Here is a 19,949-nt window from a genome sequence, read left to right on the forward strand (position 1 = left end):
TTCCTGGTTACTTTGCTTCCTATAGGAACCACTTAATGTATTTTATTACTATACAACAGTAAATAGATAACTTTACTGTTCAAATTTTTAAGTGAGCCTGAATCTTTCAAGATGTCTGTGCCTACTTCTACTTTGTGATTTTTGGTTCAGACCAGATACAGTCAATGCAAAACAAGATATTCATGTCTGATTTCAACTCTTCAAGGATGTTGAAAGCATTATGATCATATATCATATATGAGCCACCCAGTGTGGTCCCAAACCTGAGTCCTCTTCAAGAGCACTAAGTGGTCTTAACCGCTAAGCCACCAGTCCAGCCCTCCTGTGTCTTGTCTGACCATGAGTTCTGGACACCTCAACCACACTTAAACACATCAGAAACTGGACCCACTTTAAATGTCTCTTCTCTAGACCGTAGATGACATTTGTCCTAGAAGGCAGTTCCCTACAAACTTACCTTTTCTCACACTGAGCAACCAAAGGAAATACCAGTCAGAGCAAATGTCCCAGCACCAGGCAGCAGGGACTTGTGCATTGAATACAGAGACAAAGGAGACCAGTTAGTCTCCTCCATAGCAGTTTTTCTCAAGTCCCGTATGCAGCTTGTGTTAAAAGACCTTGACTTCCTTCTACATGGCACAGCAGCGTGATGCTGTGTATCCAGTCTCTATGTCTGGTTCTCTCTCCTCCCATGGATTCCGTGACTTCATGGTGTCTTTGCAAATGAAGTTTTTTTACATGGTGGGACCAAATAAGAACCCAAGAAACATGCTCTGTGGCTGAGTTGGCACTTCCTGGCTGAAATATTTGTTACTCCTGGCAGATCTCAGGGAGGAAAATAAAGCTTGTCTTGCCAGAGCCTCAGTGGCCAATGACTGCCAGGCCAAGAGTATACTCCAGGGAAAGAACACTAGGGTGAGAACAGCATTGCAATTTACATTGCCATTCCATTTTATAATGGGAAATAGCATTGCTTTGTGAGGAATTAAGGTTTTTTAATTATGAGAGCACTGTATGAAGTGTCAGCTGGAGTATGTTTATTGAAATGCATCAATACTTTAGACAAATTGAACCTTGTTGATTTACCCATGGCAGCCAAACTGACAAGTTTCTATTGAGCTTGTTAGAAATCTGTCTGTGACCCACTCAAATGACAGTTTTGAGTCAAAGCTGAATAGGACCATATATAAAGTGTGTGTTAGTGTTAGTGTGTGTGTGTGTGCTCTTGATCTTGATGGGAAACAAAGACAGATGAGAAAACTGTTTATCCTGTGAGCACCAAGCATCATACTGGGTCCCTTTTAAATGTTAAAGTTTGGTGCCTTAAGTCTGTTATCTATGTGTGAGGAAAACAACATTGCAACTGCTGGAGAAATGGAGAGGAGGGTGAGATAGAAAGAAAACCCTCAACAGGAACGATAAACCAGGTTTTAATGACAAAGTCACTTTGCCAACCGTAACTCGGGTGCTAGGTAAGATGATCTGACTTCATTAGTTGATACCCAGGCTCCCAAAGCCATCATCAGCCTGGAAGAAAGCCATATGTGTTGGTCATACAAATGGACATTGATTTTTCAATAAACTGGAACCCAAATCCAACATCACTCCATGATATCTTTTCTCAGGAGAGAGTATTTCTCGCTCATGCCTGGCACTGCATCTCAGCTCTTATATTACAAGAATTACATGGGTGAAGCAGAGTAGAAAACATCAGCTCACTTAAGTCATGTGATAAATGAGGCAATTAAGGCAATCAGATGCACAGTTACTGAGTTATATCTGTTTTGCTTTGTAAAATATCATTTTAAGTAGGATCATCTGTCTTACCATACTTGACAGAATTAGAATTTTGTGGAGCAGAAAAATTATGGTTCGTTACTATGAAAACAGTGCCCACTCTCCTAACAGGATAAAGCAGCCACTGTCTCTAAGTTGGAGGTTGTGATTCCTTAACCCTTTCTATGGAAGAAGACACAACACATTTCCAATTGGCTTACATTGTTTCGAATATATCTGTTTTCTACAAACACACAGCAGGCGACCCAGGGACTGAGAGGTAAGTGGGCAGAATTGCATTTTCCCCCAACACAGGACTTACCAGGTGCATCCTTTCAAAGGAAAAGACAGAATGATGGTGTAACAATTTTCACTTTCTGTGAAGAGTTACTGGAATGAAGGAACAAGCTAGCTGCACTCTTGTCCAAGGCTGTCAGGAGCATAGTGTTGCCCATCAACAACCACATTTCCTTCATATGCAGAACTTGTTGCTCTAGAAGTTGTATTTACATCTGCAGAGGCGTTAAGAAGTCTCTGGAAAAGAAAGTCAGGAGCCATTTTGTTTGAGGCGAGTCTCCAGGGAATGGCAGGAGACCTATTTAAGGTGCTTGGCAGGTCCAAACACCAGACAACATGAGGCGAAACAAATCAGGAGTGACAAAGTCACTTGGACACACTGAGCAGGTAGAGCCAACTTCTTGACAAGAGAGACGTCTAGAAATTGTACACAAACCAAATTATGTTCCTTGGCACCCACAAGCTTTGTTTCTTTTGTTTTAAACACTTGAGCTCATATCTAAAAGTGAGGAAAATTTCAAATCTAAGAAAGGATTATTTTGGCCAACACACATACTCCACAGTTTGCTGAAGAGTGCCTGTCTAGAGTACATGTTCACACATATCCACGCGCCGCCTTCTTCCTTTTCTGCTACCTTTTGGGAGCACTGGAGAATCCTTGAACTATTGCCTGGATGGTTTGGGGTAAACTAAGTCAATGCTGTCATGGAATGGTGCTAAGACAGAAATCTGCTGACACGGGATTCTTTAGGGGAATCACTGAGAATTGAAAGCTGAGCAAATGAGGAGAATCTAGGAGTTGCTGCCAAGAAAGCATTCTTGACTTGGAAGTGGCCCTGGAGAGATGGATCTGCTGTGAAGAGCCTTTGCTGCTCAACCTGGAGAGCAGAGCTTGGATCTCAGAAACCAGCACCCACTTCACGTGACTCACACACTCCTGTACTCTAGCTCCAAAGGATCTGTTACCCTCTTCTGACCTCTGTGGGCATATATCACACAACTACACACACTCAGACATAGCCACACAATGTCACACACAAAGAAAAGAAGATGTAAAAGCTATTAGGAAGTGAATAGAATTTAAATCATGTATGTGTGTTTTAAGTTGACAATGCCTTCTGGCCCTTTGGGTTGTTTTTGAATTTCATAAGCACCTCCTAACTGGAGAGTTGGTGGTGTTCATGATGTACCAGACTCACTAGATCCTTTAAACCTTGATAATAAACATTTAGAATCAGAGGAGAATAAAATGCACAGCCTAATATTGACACTGGCTGGGCATTGACTAACAATCTCTCAAAATACAAAACTTCCATTATACTGAGCAAAAGGATACAGCTTGGTGAAGCCAAGATAATGTTCCTTATTCCTTCCCATCAAATCTCCATCTTCAACACTGACTATGAGGAAGGTAAGATCAAGGCAATTACTCAACCAGTTCAGAAAAGACAATTATCTTCTCAAGCCCTTATTCTTGGAGTATTTATGCCTCAATAATACTTCCCTTTAAAAAGAGTAGCATAGTTTCTAAGGAAAACTATGAAACAAATGGATGAAATCCTTAATGGCTTATACTCTCATTATTCCTGCAACTCATTTTTAAAGATATTCATGAATGCTTGGTTTTTCAGATGAATTTTAAAAGAAAGAGATTTCATTAGAATAGTCAGGGAATTACATATAATTTACACATTGATCTGAATTTAATTAACATTGTTATGCTATTGAATTTCCTTAACCAAAACATATTCAAGCTTAATTATATGCACTTCAGTGGAATTACATAATTTTCCCTATAAAAGTCTTGCAAGTCTGCTACACTGATTCATGGATTTTAAAATAATTTTATTGCTATTGAGCTGGATTTTTGTCTCCAAGTTCTCTAATTAGCTATATTGAGTTTTGTGTAATGGTCTTGTATTGATACCATTTATTTCTCCTCGTGCTACTTCACTTTGAGAAAATAATATGTTTGACTCACTTTTTCAGTATTTCCAATTCATTTTCCTTTCTTGCTTTATTGGATTAATTTGGATTCCTATTCTAGTTGCTATGGCATAGCCAAGCATTTTTATGTATGAGTTAAAAATAAATTTTAATTTAAAAGTTTTGTCAAGTCTTTGGTGAAAATGCTTCTCGTGTTTCTCTATTAAAAGTACTGTTTACTAAATTTTATATATTTTGTCATTCATTAAAGAACTTATTTCATTTCTAGTTTGAAGTTAGTAATGGTATTAATTCATAAGAAATACATTTTGTAGCAATGCATAATATTCTCTAAATCTTACTTTTTAGAAATTATGTTAGTATACTTCCCAGTGCTACAACATGTACTTCTAGAATAAATGCCATTTGATCATTTGTTTGAGTCTCTGAAAAATTACTGATTTTAACTTGTGACTATTTTGTGTGTGCGTGCTTGTGTTTATAAACAAGTTTAATCTATTTCACCCCTGTTTTTTTCTTCCTTATTCTTCTGGTTTTGTAAGAAAATTGTGGAACTTAATTGAATGAGTTTTTAAGGTTCTTAATATTTTGAATGCTTTGGAAAGTTTATTCAACAGAAACTACCTGTTCCTTAAGAGTCAAGTAGAACTGACTTAAATTACATTTTTTTAGTCAGGATACATTATTAATATGGTTATTGTTGTATTCAATTTTACCTTTTCCTGAATCATTTAAATAATCTGAATTTCTCAAATACATCCTGTATTTTCTTTATGTTATTGTTTTCTTGTTATTGTTTACAGTATTCTGAGAAGAATTATGAATTCTATACCACCAGTTATTTCATCACTTCTCATTATTAAAATATATTTACTAAGGAAAATAAATTATTAACTTCCTAGTTTATTCGTTAAAGTTGTTTCATACTCTTAACTAATGAGGGACCATCAGGCTCCTCTTGCCTCTGAATTAATGTGAGTTATTTCTACTTTAGAAGAAGTTTTTAAGAGCCACAATAGAACTATCTGGAATTAAGTTAGATTTTGTAAAGTTTTGCAACTTTTAATCATTGTGATTATAGAGAAGGGATGTATGGTTTCATCCATTTGCCTGCTCTCTACATATTACATAAAATTATTCTTAGCCATTTCTAACCTATAGATATGCTTCATAGTCAATCAGAAAATTACAGAAATAAATAAATAATTTCAGGTAAATAATTTCAACATATGACAATAAACTGAGTATAAGTTATAACCCATCTTCAGTATTAAAATTCTATCAACTAGCCAAGTGATCTTTCCTCTTTGTCTTTCAGATGCTCACTATTTTAAAGCAAATGTTTTTTTCTGATTATAAAACAAAGCAAAAGTTTTAGAAAAAATATAAAGGAGAAATAAAAACTACTTATTATTTGCCCACTCATAAATAAGAACAATAACTAATTTATAATGTTTCTTTATGCCTATCTATATAGGTATATGTGTATTCATGCATATGTATGCATGTGTGCAATGTTTGTGTGTGTGTGTGTGTGTGTGTGATGGAAATTTCTCTCTAAATTCAGAGATTGTGAGGCTTGAAACATGGATCAGCAATTAAGAGCACTTGCTTATTCAAGGGACCAAAGCTTGGTTCCCAACACAATGTCAATTGAGTTGCAACCACATCAAGTGGGTCACAGACACTGGTAACTCCAGTTCCAAGGGATCTGACACCTCTCTGGTCTGTGCTGGCACCTGCATGCACCTGCTCTCTCTCTCTCTCTCTCTCTCTCTCTCTCTCTCTCTCTCTCTCTCTCTCTCTCTCTCTAATATATATATATTAAGAGGTAGTATTCCTAAAAGTATTTTAGCTAGCAGAAGGAGAAGCTGGAAGAATTTAAGGGCTGAAGGATGGGCAGGAACGCTGTAAAATGCTGTCTTCTGGGCATGATGTGACTATTGTACTCAGGAATACAGCAGCTATGGTTACCTATGCAACACTTGTGTGAGCTCGAACTAGTCAAATTTTCAGGATGGAACAGGGAGAGGCTCATGATTGGCAATTAATGGGTCCTGAGAGAGGAGTCATTTTCCTATGGCTGTGTGGCCACTTTTAAGTTACCAAGGGCTCCAGTGGGTGGTACCGCAACTGTGCACTTATGTTCAGCACTAATCAGGTTTGGTGGGACATAAAGAAATAAAGGAAAATAAATAAGATGTTGATGGGAGACGTAATGGTGGGAGTCTAGGAGGGACTGGAAGAGGAGAGTAGGGATTAATCTGATCTACTTTTTTTATATGTGTATGACATTTTCCAAGAACAAACGAAATTTCATCAAAACAAAACAAAAAGTGAATTACGATTAGGAAGACAATAAATATCGTCCTCAATGTAATTTAAAACATAAACTTAAGGATAAATTATTAAATTGCTTTTGATTGAGTTTAAAACAGGGTAATATAAATTACAGAATATATTGACCTTTAAAAAAATTCTATGCTCTCTTAGATAATCATTTTCTAAATCACTGCGTTCACTGGGACAGGAAATATTACTCCAATGTCAGTCCTGCTTTGGTTTTAGATTATGCAGACTGTGTCATATTTTTCGTTTGAGCAAGCTTTTACTACATTTAAATCCCCTTTGTTTAGGACCAACATGATTTGGTTTTGCAGATAGTACAAAATGCAATTCATCATCTTCAGGCCTTGTGGCCACAGCCTCCTCACTGTTTTCTCCTAGTGGGTTGACATGGGTGTAAAAAGGAAAAGTGTGAGTTCACTATGGTCTGCTGGTGGAGTTAATGATAATTTTAACTAGTGTTTGTGTAATGGAACTTAACAAAACTGGAGAGGGTGATGATGATAGAAACAATAATGATGATCTTAGAAATGTACAGCATAGTGTCTAGACAGTTAAATGACTATATAAATTATTAAAACCAAGATGTCAAATTGGAATTTTTATTTCATTGTCATCTGAACTTCTCATGTACTTACCATTTTGCTACAAGTTACAAAACTGTTGTAGTTCCTTGAAAAACGTAGATAATGGCCCATGCATTTTGTGTTTGGGAGCTTTGTTTCAGGAGGAAAATAGACATCATTTTAGTGAGACTCATCCCTGGAATGTGTGATATTCAGTTAGCATATGTATTGGAGTTGTTTACAGAACCATTAAGGGGAGGGGTGGTCCAAAGGCAGCTGCTTCTTTGAAAAGCCCAGCACAGCATGGTTAAGGACTCATGAAAGGTGCATCCCTGGAAATCCCTGCACAAAGTCCAAGCAGCTAAGCTGATGGAAAGACTCCCCTCCCCAGCAATTATTACTGCTTATATGATCTGAAGGAGGGGCCTTCAGACTTTTTCAACTTTCTGAGCTTTGTGTGTTTCATTCTTCTTAGTTTCCTGAGTCTTACTGTCTTAGTTCCTTTTCTATTGATGTGAAAAAGTCAGCGTGTCCAAGGTAATCAATAAAAAAAGCAATTAATTGGGGGCTTGTTTACAGTTTCAGAAGGTGACTCCATGATCATCATGGAATAGAGCATGGCTTAAAATATAGCTTCATAATTAAAATTCACATGTGGCCACGATGAAAGTATAATCTGTCTGCAGGCTTTTCAAAGCTGTAGTAAAATTGGGGCAGAGGTCCAGAGCAGGGTGGGCTAGAAACAATAAAAAGCTAAGCCCTGGGTTATAGTGGCTCATCAGAACTCATGTATGTGAATATTCCTGAAGGTGCAAGTCTTATTGCAAATGACCCAAGCTGATCCAACCTCATGGCTCCAAAGCTAATTAGCCAGACAGTCTCTTGGCCCAAGTGAAAATAAAATGCTGGTCAGTACAGAAAGATGAATTTTGTGGCAAAATCACTCAGTTAAAGTAGCTGTCATTACTTGTCAATACCCCTCTTGCCACGAGGTAATGGTGGAAAAATGGCTCCAGTTTGATATATTTCTGGAAAAAAGGCATCCATTCATTCAGATTGCTCATGATTCATTTGTTTTGGAAAAGGTCAGAATACCAAGACTGTTTAAAAATTCACTTCAGTCCAAACTCAATTTTTCACATTAAATTTAAGATCTTATATTTTCAAATATTTTAAACTATTTCATTCTAATTTAATTCTAGCTCACTGTTATGCATAATGCATTTTACATGTTAATTCACTATGTGAAAACAAAGCTTTTTAAAAGACTATTAAAATTTTTATGGTCATGGTTAGCATTTACACACTCTGTTTCATTAGTTAACATTTTCTGAAAACATGGATTTGCATGACTGTTTGGAATCACTGATAGAAAAAATCTAGATTCTGTTCCCTTCTTGTTACACTGGTACATGTATGGCCATGCCAGAAATTATCTTCTAGAACTGTATTTGAACCACAAGTTTTGTTTAAATACAATTTTTAACTTCCAGTGTGGGAAAGTCAGATAGGGAGTTTATGATGACTTATTTCACAGCCGAGGAATGAACCACAAGTGCCAATGACTGGAAATAATTAGTCACCCTTTGAATAATGTTTTGATTTACATTTGGGGGTTTGTGTCCATAGGAAAGACTATGCTGAAATTTCCCCTCAACGTGTATAACTTTGCTTGTCAAACCCATTAATATTTTCTGGTTCTGTTGTTTAGATATTCAGTAACTGCTTTGTGCCAGGAAGTGACAGCAGTGGGAATAATATTTTCATTCAGTCGTTTCATAAATAATCCTGAGGTACCCATTATATGTCAAGCATAGTTCTATAGTATTGAGAAATATCAGTTAAAAATTATGACATTCTAGCCTTCAAAGTGTTTACATTCCATTTAGTAGAACAGGGAGAATTAAAGAGAAGATAAACATAATAAATATTATACATTCTTTTAGAAAGCAAAATATGTTACTTGAAAAAGAAGGGGGGGCGGGGACAAGGTAGGATTTCTGTGTAAGGTAGCAGACTAAGAGCTGCCTCCGTGTAACCTAGTGAAGGGAAAGAATCAGAAAGGAAGAACAAACGTTATCCCAAAGAGAGCAGTGGAGCAAGAGAGCCAGAAACTCACAAGGGCAGTTACAGGACCTAAAACATTGGAAGGACAGTTGCAAAACAGACAATTCACATCACAAGAAATCCAAGCTGAATATAGCTCCTTATGTGGAGCTTCTTAGTCAGGGAGAAGCAAAAGACCCCTACCAAAGGTAAACCAGATGGCCCTGGTATAAAGAGATTGCTGTCCTACCCACAAATCTCACAGGCCTCAAGAACAATTGTGGGATTTGGTGAGACAGTGATTTTCCCAGTAGATGGTTCAGAAGTGGAGCAGAATCTTCCTGTCACTCTCGTCAATTCTGGTGGCCTGGCCAGGTGCTATCTGTTTGAAAAAACTATTGTGGAAGCCCAAGAAAGGGGAACAGTCACAAGACAAAGAGCCTGAATTTGCTCTGCTCCAGACCCATGGTAAGAGATAGCCCTGAAAAGCAATTATGGGGTGGTGGTGATGAGATTAAGTGAAGTTGGGTTGGCAGGAGGCATCTCTGAGGCAGTAAAGTGGATAAAGAAAGGTATCCATGTCCTGGATTGCTAAGAACAGATCTAATCAACTGAGGCTAACCATACATCTGATTACCCTAAGCCCAACTCAGTGAGTGCATCAACCTTTGGAGTCTTTCATCGTTGTCCCTGGTACAGAACCTCAAAACTCACAAGTTCTAGTTGTGTGCTTGGTACCCACAGGTACATCCCTCTAGCAGATCAATACTTAGTTCTTAAAGTTACAAAATCATGTGGGCTTAGAGTAAGTATAATGATGTAAAACTATTACTAAAGGGGTAACAGAAAGAAAATGGGTAAGGACACAATGTCAATTTTTCTCTGTGTCCCCACCCACTTCCTTTAAAAAAAAAAAAAAACAAAACCCTGTAGCAACATTTTTACTGTATTTAAAAACTGTTTTTCAATCTTATACCCATTTATATATTCATCTAATTTTGTTAATATATTTTTCTTGTTATTGATCAATATTTTCCCCTTTACTCCTTTCTTGTTCTATATTTCTTTTATCTTTATGTGGTTCTTCCCTCTTTTCTCTCTCTAGTATATTCTTAATTGTATTTGTTGCTTCTATTGTTTCAAAAGAAACCCATGAGTTTAATTTTATTCACCCTCCCTTTTATAATTATGTAATTTCTCTTGGAACCTTCCCATTATTGAAAAGTAATTTTTATTTTTCTAATTGATAACTCTTTTTTCTTTCCTCTATAATATTTTCTATTCTTTCTTCTTTTCTTTGGTTGAGTTTTGTTTCCCTCCTTTATTTCCCCCATTCCTGTTCTTCATTCATCTTATTCATTTATAGTTTCTGTATTTATTCTAAACAACTTTAATTTCAGAGAGTATTCTGTGTTAATTTTCATATCCTCTGGTTAATGACCAGTGGTGAGGAGTTAGTGGAATTTCAGTGAGTTTAAGCGTAGTGTCTTGTACTATTTTGATACTGTTTCCATCAAAGTTTGTTTTCTATGCAGTGAGCAGAGTTGAACATTGAACTCTCATTAATAGGCTGCTCAATAGGCCACTCACTAATAACATCCCCAATAATACTGGAAGAGTTATCCAAACCAACTGATAGGCAAATCACATCACAAAAACAGAAATATAAAAAAAGCAAGACAACATGGCTTCTCTAAAAAATTATGACTCATCAGCTACTGAAATCAGATATGTAAAGTAGGTAAAATGAGGGATTATGATTTCAAAATTTTACTTGTAAAAAATGATCTCTGAATTTTCAAAGTCTCAAATAATCAGAAAAGGAAATATCAGGGATAAAAGACAAAGTTGAGAAATTTTTCCATTTAGATATCATTAAGGAATATAATGAGCATCCCGGAACTATGAGATCAAGAGACAAAGCCTGAGAATTCACAAGACATACAAAGGAGCTGATATTTAAAAATGAAAGATATAGAGACTCTATTCAATCCAATAAAATTATATCAGAAAATTTCCCACATCTAAAGAAATAAGTAGCCATTCAGATGCAATAGACATTTAGAACTTCAAGCAAACATAACCAGAGAAGAACTTGTCTGTGACATATTTTTGTCAAAATATCAAAAACACAAAGTGAAGAAACAATATCAAAAGCCCAAAGGGAAAACATTAAACACATAATGATAATATTAGAGGTCTCATCAGTAACCAAACCAGTCAAGAAAGCACAAAATGATATGTATCAAATAGTGAAAATAGTAACTTCCAACCAACTATAACTATCAAAATCACCATTGAAAAGTATTGAATAAATAAAATCATTTCAAGACAAACACAAGCTCAAGCAGTTCATAACAACCAAGTCAGCTTTGCAGTAGATATGTAAAGGAATGCTGTGTACAGAAGAGAAACAGAGTTTCAATAATAAGAGCTAGGGAAAAAATAGTTTCCATTTGAGAAATAGATGAAGAAAGATAGCTAGGACAGAATCCATCATGTCTAACACAGTAAACGAGCAAACCTCAACCCCCAAAAAAGAGAAAAATTACAACCATTCAAAAAATAATCAAAGGAATTAGTAAACAACTTGCAACAATAACCTTAAATATAAATGCCCTTATCTCACTAATAAATAGATTGAGACAGGTTGACTGGTTTTAAAAACAGGATCCTGGAGCTGACTCAGTAGTTGTTGCCCAGCAGGCTTAAAGTCATGGATCTGATTTCCAGTAAAAAACAAAACAAATTAAAAAAAAGAAAGAAAACAAAATTACACTAACAATAAAAGTACATAAAATTAGATACAACTACCTTGGTAAAGATACGCACAGATTCAGAGTCAAGACTGGAACTTTGTCTATCGTTCAAACAAAAGCTGAAAATGAGATGGGAGAGCTCTCTGGTATCTGGTAAAGCAGATGTCAAAACAAAACCAGACAGAAGAGATAAAGAATGTCACAACATATTAATAAAGGGAACAATTAATTTGGCATTCCCAATTTCATAAAATACTAATAGTTATCATAGATCCTGATACGATAATAGTGGATGTCAAACCCAGCCACAAAACCTTTGACCTACAATTTATCCTGCCTGCAAGATGTACTGGTGTAAAGGTGGTACAGAAATTGTAGGAGTGGCCAACCAATGACTGGTCCAACTCGAGACCCATGCCATGAGAGAGAGCCCATCCCTGACACTAACTGAAAGGCCAGGAACCAGAGTCTGGGTAGCCTGGAAACTGAGAGGACTGAGCAGATGCCATAACAGCCTGCTTAGTCTTCTCTCAGAGAACAGGCCTCAATTTCAGTTTCCTGACACTAAACAAGCAATTTCTGAGGAAGCCATGAACAAAGGGCAATTAACCATTGGTGCTCCTGACAACAGGGACAGGGGAGATAGGACACAGCAAGCCTGGGCCACTGAGCCAGCTGCTGTAATCAATAGCTCAAGATAATAACCTAATAAGAATAAAGCCTGGAACTTGCCCAGGCCCGCTCAAAAACAGAAAACTGTAGCCCTGACCAACCCCTGACTAGCCCTGGCCAATTAGAATGCACTAATATGATTGCCACTTGCTTAAGCCAACCATATCTAAAATAATCTAACTGCCTTAGAACCTCCCCTTGGCTATGCTTAAAAGAAGACCACATGCCCTTCTCAAGATCATCTCCATTTTTTCTTTGTGTAGAATGGTCGGCCCCAGTATACTGGAAACTTTCTTGAGATAATAAATGTTCTTGTTGATTGCATATATGGATGGTGGTCTTTTGTGGGACTTCTTGAGACCCTAACAGAGACCAAGGATGAAACCAAACAGGATCAAAAAAAAAAAGTCGCCGGGCAGTGGTGGCGCACGCCTTTAATCCCAGCACTCGGGAGGCAGAGCCAGGCGGATCTCTGTGAGTTCGAGGCCAGCCTGGGCTACCAAGTGAGCTCCAGGAAAGGCGCAAAGCTACACAGAGAAACCCTGTCTCGAAAAACCAAAAAAAAAAAAAAAAAAAAAAAAAGTCAATGAAATGATTCCCAATGATACTCTGCTCTGCTTCCCTCATAGACTGGAGGACTGGAGCCTAGCATAATCATCATCAGTTAGGCTTCATCCAGCAACTGATGAGAGCAGCTGCAGAGACCCACAGTCAAACACTGGACAGAGCTTGGAGAATCCTCCTGAAAAGGATGAGGAAAGATTGTAGGAACCAGAGGGGTCCAATATGCCATCAGAAAATGGCCTACAGAATCAACTAACAAGGGCTCATAGGGGCTCACAGAGCCTGAAGTGGTAATCAGGGAGCCTGTATGGGTCTGACCTATGTCCTCTGCATGTTATGGTTGGGTAGCTTGGTGTTTCTGTGAGACACATAACATGGGGAAAGGGGCTGTTTCTGACTCTTTTGCCTGCTTTTGGGACTTCCTACTGACCAGGCTTAATATGCCTAGTATATAGATGTGCCATGTTTGGTGGATTTGCCTGGGAGGCCTGCCCTTTTCTGAAGGGAAAGGAGTAGGATTAGGTCTGGGGAAGAAGGGAGTTGGGGGATGGAGGATGGTATAAGAGAAGGGAGTGCTTGAGATGCAATATATGAGAGAAGAATAAATTTTTAAAAATTATAAACAAATCAATAGTAGTGGATTTATTTACTATGCAACTTTTGTCTTTAGATAAACCACCTAAACTGAAAATCAACACAGAACCCTCAGACTTAAAATACGTTATCAATTATATCTAACTAATAGATTTCTGCAGATTCTATTCAACAGAAATGAGATTTACATTTATCTCTGCAACCCATGGAACTGTCTATAAAATAGACCTATTCTGAGTAAAATAAGTCTTAGCAAACAATACAATCAAAACGATTTCTTGTATGTTAGCAGATCATACTGACTAACGCTAAAAACCAACAGTTAGTCCCACTCTGGAAGTTACCCTAGGATCTGGAAACTAAATAACATACTCTTGACCAATGAGACACTGAAGAAATCAGGAACAAAAAATTTAAATTCTTAAAGCCAAATGAAAGTGAAAATACAACTTACTAGACTTTTGTGATATAGCTTAAGCACTTGTAATTAAGAAATCTATAGATATGAGTGCTTATGTTAAAACAACATAGTTCTTCCCAAAAATAATTGTGCTGTTTAGGTTTTTAAGGTTTATTTTATTTTTAAATTACGTGCATGATTCTGTATCTGTGGATATCTATATACATCTATTTGGGTTTCAGCAGAGACTTAATGGATGACATTGCATCCCCTAGAGCTGAAGTTACAGGTAATTGTGAGCCACATTGTGATGTGGGTAATAGCTTCTCTTTAGGAGCAGTATGCACTGCTAACCTCTGAGCCATGTCACTAGTGCCTATAGTGGTTAATTAACTGTTAACTAAATCTATAATTACATGGGAAGACATTCTTGATGGGGAATTATCAAGATCAGTTTGGTCTGTGGCATGTTTGTGGCTGTGGGGAAGGATTGTCTTGATTGTTAATTGATATGAAAAGAATTAGTCTGCTGTGAGTGACACTATTCCTTAGGCAGTGGTTTCTGAACTATGAGACTGGAAAAAGTTTGTTGAGAACAAGCAGACTGGCATTTTGGGTGCATTCTTTTCTCTGTGCTCTTGACTGTGGACTTTGTGACTGGCTCCTTCAGTTTCTACCTTGGCTTATCTGAAATGATGTACCATGACCTGGATTTGTAAGCTAAAGTAAATTCTTTCAGCAAAGTAATAAGTTATCAGCTTTTAATATTTTACATTCAATATTGTCCCACATTATATGTAAGTCTTATAACTTATAGCTCCTTCTTAAGGGCTAGTTGGTGTTTATTTTTCTGCCTTTTTCATTTGTTTGATTTTTTTTCTTCTAATTATCCTCTTACTACAAAATTAATATGAGTCACATTATCCCAGTTTCACAATTCCCCATACTAAATTATATTGATATTATATATTCCTGTCAATTTCCAAAAGAATGACATTCTCTGGGATGGGAATCTTTCAGCAGGTATGGCAGCTTGGGCTGAGGTCCATGTTCCATCCTAGTGCTCTTTAAGCTGTGTCATTTTTTTTCTAAATATAAATTCTTTGCCACTGAGCTCCATGAAAGGCTGATAGAATTTTTTTTAATTTTATTTCCATGTGCTCTGGAAAATAGAATAAGGCTGTGGCCAGAATTATTTTACAGAGCTTATAATACTGGGTAGAAACAGTAGCACCATTCATCTGAACACCTGGTGATTCATCGGGTTCCACTAATTGTGACTTTAAAATGTTAATTCAATTACCATATATGGTAGCTGAAATAGTTTCCTGTTAGATTTTTGGAGGATGCTCACTGCATGCTGGTGGCTGTATAAGACCACTCTTCCAATGTGAAGAAACAAAGAATGTTTCCTTTTCCAGAGGAACCATAGTGAGAGCCACATTCTAGAAACTTCTAAGTAAATCTAGATTATACCCTGTTTTAGTTTTAGATTGTCAAGAAGAACCTGATTATAGCTCAAATAATTTGCCAAGTATAGGCAATGGCGAAGTGAAGTGCATCGGTGAAGAGAAAGGGACTACAGATGTGCTCTTGTGCCACCCAGCACAGTGTATTCCCACCTGAAAACTTGGCATTGATATAAAATAAGCATCCCAAACAAAGAGGAAAGGGAGTGGCATGTTTCTCCACCAACTTCCAGATTCCTTTAAGAACTTTTTCTTTCCCTTGGGGGTGGGGATGATTAATTCTGCTCTGCTTCTGACCCACCACTTTTCACAGTTGCTGGGAAAGGATTAACCCCTGGGTTCACCCCATGTGTGGAGTTCGGTATAGTCACATGAACAACACATAGTATCAAGTCTTCATGAAATTCATGCATTTGACGTTAGAAAACTATGGTACAAGGTAGAGTTCCTGGCAACACCTTAGTCAAACAATAAATCTTGAAAGATTAGTGATTATTTGAGCTTTCTCATACAGGCATCAGTATTTAACTGTAAAAGTCAAGTTGAGTCATCTAATTTGAGCATTCATGTCTAACAAAAACACTGGAAAGTGTTATTATACCATCTACCACAGTGACAACTGGAATGAATTCCCAATGGGAATTCTGGTATTTGTGTAAAAACACATGCCTCAGAAGAATCCCAACCAAGAGGATGTTTAATTTAGTATTTTGTGAAAACAATAAGAAAATTTGAAAATATTTTAACCTACACACTGACTTTAGAATAGATACATACACACACACACACACACACAGAGAGAGAGAGAGAGAGAGAGAGAGAGAGAGAGAGAGAAGAGAGAGAGAGAGAGAGAGAGAGAGAGAGAGAGAGAGAGAGAGAGAGAGAGAGAGAGAGAGAGAGATGCACATATAACAACAATAATTATAGAAGAAGAGGCCATGAACTCTAAGGGGTAGAGCATGGGCACTAGAAGAATTGAGTATGAGGGTGAGGGGTGAAAATCATGCAAACACAGTGTACTTATATATGAAATTTTCAAAATAAAGAATATGTAATTCTTCAGACCTAAAGTTAAATCAAGGTATTATGTACAAGGCAAATAGTCTTCAATATAGTTTTGATAGTAGTACTCATCTATGAATTTAAAGCCTGACTAGAACTGTGGCCATGTATGTTTTCATCACAAATGGATTCTTCTAGATTTGACAACTTTCCACATTTCCAAGAATGTGTTCTCTTTGCCCTACACAAACTGATTTTGCATTGTGTGCTTCTTAGAGCTTACTCTAAATCTGTTTGAAGTCTATCACTTAACTGCTTTAGAGTTCTGCTTTGCATTAATGCTCCCTCAAAAATGCCTGCCTTTTGGTGTTCTTGCTCAGTTAACTCCTCTCTGGTTGCATTCTTTCTGTAATACTACTACAAGTCATCACAAGGGATAACCAGGTTCATCTCTGGGCATTCTGAAGAATTGTCTATGATTGGGGCTTGTCCCCAAAGTAAGCATTCTCATTTCCAAATGTCAAGATGCTTCCACTGTAGGCTGTCACACAGCAGCTTGCCTCTACAGGCCCTGTGTTCTTAAGTTGTGCGATAGCAAAAGCCGAAACTAGTATTTCTAGTAGCTACTGAGTATGCCATTTAGTTACCTATTGTACCAGGTAAGAAAAGAATGCAACATGAATGTCTTTCCTAAAATTAATTTCCCACTGAGTGTGAAAATAACAAATTATTCCATAGGATTGTTAGGTGAACTAGTTGATTCTCAAAATGGCATATGCTCGTTACAGCATTATTTCTTCTAGCATACTTTTTATGGTATAAGGCAAATATCATGAGCTCGGTATTAGAGCACTTCTCTATGGTGATATTTTATTTGTATTAAAATGTTATTTGTATGTGAATAAATAAAGTTGACCGGGGGTCAGAGCTATTAGCAAGCCATAGAAAAGCAGGGCAGTGGTGGCGTACACTTGTAATCCCAGCACTTGGTAGGCAGAGCTAGGTAAGTCTCTGTGTGTTCAGGGATACAGCCAGTATTGGATACACATGCCTTTAATCTCAATACCAACCATAGAAAACCTGGAGGTCTATATAGACAGGCCGTGACGAGGCGGTCATGTGGTTGGGTTTACAACCAAAGAGAAGGCAGAACAGAAACTCTATATAAAGACTTTAACACAGGAAGCAGCTCTGGTTCGGAGAGGTAGGACTACCGCAGGAGGAAGGGTAAGGTTTTAGCTCTTAGCTCTGACCTCTTGGCTTTCTTCTTTGCATCAGTTCTGTGTTTCTTATTTAATAAGACAGTTGGTTACATCTACACTTCTCTAGCACAGAAATGCCACAACTTCCCACAATGCATAATCCACATAAATCATAAAAGAGTGTATCTTTATAATTAGCCTTGCCCAAAAGATTAGTGTCAGCATTTTCTTTCTGTTGCTCTCCAGACTGAGAATTTATGCTTCTTAAGCCACCGTTAAGCTTCCAGAGGCCTTGTTGATGTCCATTGTTCATACGGCCACTGGAGGCCACAAAGAGGTCTGTACTGTTGCTGGAGATCGTGTAGATGGCATGGCCTGTTTGCTGTGGATACCGTTCTATATAAATAAAACACTGATGGCCAGTGACCAGGCAGGAAGTAGGTGGCCAGGCAGGAAGTAGGTGGGACAAGGAGAGAGGAGAATTCTGGGAAGCGGAAGGCTGAGGGAGAGACACTGCAGCCACCGCCAGGACAAGCAGCATGTGAAGACGCTGGTAAGCCACCAGCCATGTGGCAAGGTATAGATTTATAAAAATGGGTTAATTTAAGATAAAAGAACAGTTAGCAAGAAGCCTGCCACGGCCATACAGTTTATAAGTGATATAAGCGTCTGAGTGATTATTTTATAAGTGGATTGTGGGACTGCGGGGCTTGGGGAACCTGGAGAGAAGCCCTCCAGCAACGCCTGTTCAGTTGCCAGAAACCATGTGGAAGTCCATGATATGTGTTATTGCTGGCTGTTATGAGTAAGGAAGCCTCTGTTGCAGTAGTATTGATGACTCCAGACCCCAATGGAGAATGAGAGACATTGAAGGCTTCTTCTACAAGCTCTCCTCTGCCACCCAAAAGAAACAGTCTAGAAAGGAAGCCATTGCAGAGAGTCCTTAAAAACTGTGATAGAGATGCTGAAGTGTAGCTCCTTCCAGTGTCTGGCAGGGGTGGGGATGGGAAAGGATTAAGTTTTCTTTAAGGGGTTGGCCACTGGGAGGTTGACCATGCTCCAATGAGAATATGGGCAACACAAATTGGACTTGGTGTGTTTATTTGTTTATTTATTTATTTTGGTTGGGAGACCATGAGGGTGGACTCCTGGGAGGAATGGGAAACAATTGTGATCAGGGTGCACTGTATGAAATTCCCAAATAATCAATAGAAATATTATGTTTGGTGTAGGGGGGAGGCTAAAACATCAACTGGATGAACTAGCAAATTTCTTAAGCGTCTATTCTGAATTACGTGTAGCTCTTTACAACATTTCACTTCATAAGAATCCATGTAAGCATTGAGGTAACTGAAACCAAAAGATGGTGGTTGTCTTAGGATTTAAATCTATGTGGTGATATTGTGTGTACCCTAATAAAATTTGCCTGAAGATCAGAGAACAGAACAAGACACTAGATTAAACATAGATGCCAGGCAGTGGTGACACACACCTTTAATCCTAGCACTTGGGGGGCAGAGATCTCTCCGGATCTCTGTGAGTTCAAAGTCACCCTGGACTGTATAAGATTAACTCAGTCTAGGAAAGAAACAAAGCCAGGCAGTAGTGCAACACACCTTTAATCTCAATACTTGGGAATCACATGACTTTAATCCCAGCACTAAGAAGGAAGTGATGATTGGGCAGAGAAAGGTATATAAGCGTGAGGAGACAGGAAGTAAGGTCTTTTCAGGTTGAGGAGACCTAGAGGTAAGACATGGTAGTGACTTGTTTCTTTGTCTCTATGATCTTTCAGCATTTACCTCAATATTTGCCTGGATTTTTTTTATTAAAATACCGATTTAACATTTGAGCAACAATCTACGTCCCCCAATATATGGTGGTCAGGATTCTCTGATTACATTTCTGTTACATATCAGGAAGTTAAACCTTTGAGTAGAATCACTTGCTCACTGAGGCTGAAATTAGTTTAATTGTGCATTTTAAGAGATTCAGTGTCCTTGAACTTCAGAAGAATCCTTGTGTGCTGATCCTTTTCAGATAGGTCCAGAAAAGTGAGGGCAATTAAGTGCATTCCTCTGTATATGCTAATCCTTGGAATTGAAACTAGATTACTAAAGTTACTTGCTCATACCAATGAAGAAATGTCAGAGGACCCCCATCTCTATGCAAATTTCACACAAAATAGCTTCTCAGAGGCTGAAGAGTGCCCCTGGCTGCAGGAGGGCACCCCATAAAGCAGCTCTACATTAGCTTTCCCTAATTTCATAGACAGGAAAACAATAGGTTATATTTCTGGAAACATCTGG

The sequence above is a fragment of the Peromyscus maniculatus genome, chromosome 20 (assembly GCF_049852395.1).
Source record: "Peromyscus maniculatus bairdii isolate BWxNUB_F1_BW_parent chromosome 20, HU_Pman_BW_mat_3.1, whole genome shotgun sequence".
Classification (NCBI taxonomy): domain Eukaryota; kingdom Metazoa; phylum Chordata; class Mammalia; order Rodentia; family Cricetidae; genus Peromyscus; species Peromyscus maniculatus.